The 2,738-nt window shown below is 37.6% G+C and overlaps 1 non-coding gene across 1 annotated transcript; it reads left to right on the top strand.

The window, feature by feature from the left end:
• Positions 1 to 1,426: 1,426 nt before the first annotated feature.
• LOC142835434 (U6 spliceosomal RNA) lies at positions 1,427 to 1,533 on the top strand. Its single transcript, XR_012907861.1, has one exon. It is a non-coding gene; the product is annotated as a U6 spliceosomal RNA (small nuclear RNA).
• Positions 1,534 to 2,738: the final 1,205 nt, after the last annotated feature.

Below are 2,738 nucleotides of genomic sequence, written 5' to 3'. Positions count from 1 at the left end.
TTCAGTGATAATAATGTGTCATTGTAGGTTCATCAATCGTAACAAATGCTGCTATCTCTGGTGGAGGATGCTGCTATCAGGGGAGCTGCACATGTCAGTAGACAGGAGCTATATGGCAAGTTTCCTTTCTGTGTATTCACGTTTTGAACACAAATTTCTCTAAAACCTAAAAATCATTTTAGAAAGAAGAGCAGGAGAGAGTTCAAAGCATACCATTGAGATGAAGGGAGACCAGGGTTTCACTCCTGATACTATCCATCACAAGCAGCTCATTTATCCTCCTCTCCAAAGCCCAGCATCTTTCTTTATAAAAAACATGGGTCCTAACATGTTAGTATTGTGGGTAGAGATGAAATCATTGGGGTAAACTATAGCACAGCTATAGTAACTCTGCCCAAAGTGAACTCTATGAATTAGACCTTAGATTGGGCAGTGTTCTCTAGGGAAACAAAAATCAAGGAACCACATAATACATTCACAGAAGTAGATTTACTAGAATGGTTTATGCAAAAGGAGATGCAGAGTCTAGCAACAGATATATACACATATATATATATATACACAAACAAGCACACAAGCGAACACACACACACACAAGATAAGCTGAGAAACGGGCAGATTGCTGGCTTTCAGTCCCCACTGGAATCCTTTGTCAGCAAAGAATTACAGCAGCAGCAGCAGCAGCCACAGATAAATGCACTGACCAACAAGAAGTGAAAGTAGTCAGGGAAGCAAAATTGCTTTTGTTTTTCAGACCTCTTTACATGTAGACCAGAATATGCCACCCTCTCTTGGAGGTCTTGGAGAGGGTCTTCACTACAGGTAATTCTTTTTAGAAATGCTCCCTACTGGTCCACTTGGAGGCATGCCTCTTAGTTGTTTCCAGATTGTATCAAGTTGATAATCAAGATTAGCAATCATAGGATAGTTTCAGACATTGCTTTTCATGCCAAAAAGTAAAAGTTTCAATCCAAGTACTCAACCTCAGTGACGTACATATAGATAAGTCCAAGAGATAGAACGCCACAAGAACAAAGTGTAGGAAAGACACAGCATTCCTAAGCAGTAAGTCATTATGCTTAAAAAAAATAGTAAAGTGCAATGGCTCAATCAAGCTTTCTTAACGAAACAATTACTGCAAACTTAATTACTTTGAATCTGAACTTAAACCATATTCTTGACTAAAAGTCTGAGTTTCTCTGTCATTAATACAAGTTATTATAATATTTATTCTTGCAGCAAATATCCAGATAGATTGATTTTGGCTCTCTCTCATTCGCTTGCTGGCTCACTCGCTTTCGCTCTCTTTCTCTCTCTCTCTTATATTCTTCTTGTAAGTTATTAGTGTGGTGTGTTTTGATTCCTTGCTTAAGATTTTTGCTTGTATGTTATAAGTTTTTCACTATGATTAACAAAAGGATTCCTAGTGCTCACTTCAGCAGCACATATACTAAAAATGGAACGATACAGAGAAGATTAGCATGGCCCCTGCGCAAGGACGACACGCAAATTTGTGAAGCATCCCACATTTTTGTATCGCACATCTGGAAATGAACATCTGGATCGCACATCTGGAATGAGCATCTGGATCGCACATCTGGAATGAGCATCTGTAATAATATCTGGAATGAACATCTGGATCGCACATCTGGAAATGAACATCTGGATCGCACGTCTGGAATGGACATCTGGATCACACATCTTTAATTTTCAGATTAGAGTCAGAAGTTTGAGTATGAGAAATCTTAGCAGAGACTTCTCTAATGGTACAAGATGTTTCAATCAGTGTAGCAGCCAACGCTATGTAAAACTGATTGCAAAAACTGCACAGCTTCAGATATAAATTTTTATTTCTTATGCAGCAAAAAAAAAACAAAAAAACAAAAGGATTCCTAATCCTCACCTTTAAATTATAACAAGCTATTTGAAATGATAGCAGCTTAACTTAATCATGAATATAATAGAACAAGTAAAAATGTATGAATAAGAAAGATAGATAGATCCGAATCTATCCTCCATACAATACTCAAGTCAAAGTGGGTCAAAGACCTCAACATAAATCCAATTACACTGAAACTGTTAGAAGTGAGAAGTATCCTTGAATGCATTGCACAGAAGACAACTCCTGAATAGAACACCAACAGCACAGACACAGAGATAAAAATTAATAAATGGGACCTCCTAAAACTGAAAAGTTTCTGCAAGGCAAAGGACACTATCAATAGGACAAAACAGCAGCCTACAGAATGGGAAAAGATTTTCACTAAGCCCACATCTGACAGAGGGCTGATCTCAAAAAAAAAATTTAAAAACTAGACATCAAAATATCAAATAATCCAATTTTAAAAGGTGGTACAGTTTTAAACAGAGAATTCTCAACAGAAAGATCTCAAATGGTCAAGATATACTTAAAGAATTGTTCAACACCCTTAGCCATCAGGGAAATAAAAATCAAAACGATTCTGAGATACCATCTTAAACCAGTCAGAATGGCTAAGATCAAAAACAGTAATGACAGCCTATGTTGGACAGGATGTAGACTAAGGGGAACACTCCTCCACTGCTGGGGGGAGTGCAAAATTGTACAACCACATTGGAAATAGGTATAGTGGTTTCTCAGAAAAGTGGGAATCAGTCTATCTCAAGTCACAGTTATACCAATCTTGGACATATACCCAAAGAACGTTCAATCACTGCCACAGGGCATTCGCTCAACTGTGTTCATAGCAACAGTATTC

This window comes from Microtus pennsylvanicus, chromosome 14, assembly GCF_037038515.1.
Source record: "Microtus pennsylvanicus isolate mMicPen1 chromosome 14, mMicPen1.hap1, whole genome shotgun sequence".
In the NCBI taxonomy this organism is placed as follows: domain Eukaryota; kingdom Metazoa; phylum Chordata; class Mammalia; order Rodentia; family Cricetidae; genus Microtus; species Microtus pennsylvanicus.
The sequence above is the reverse complement of the archived record's forward strand: the minus strand, read 5'-3'. Positions and strand labels throughout refer to the sequence as shown.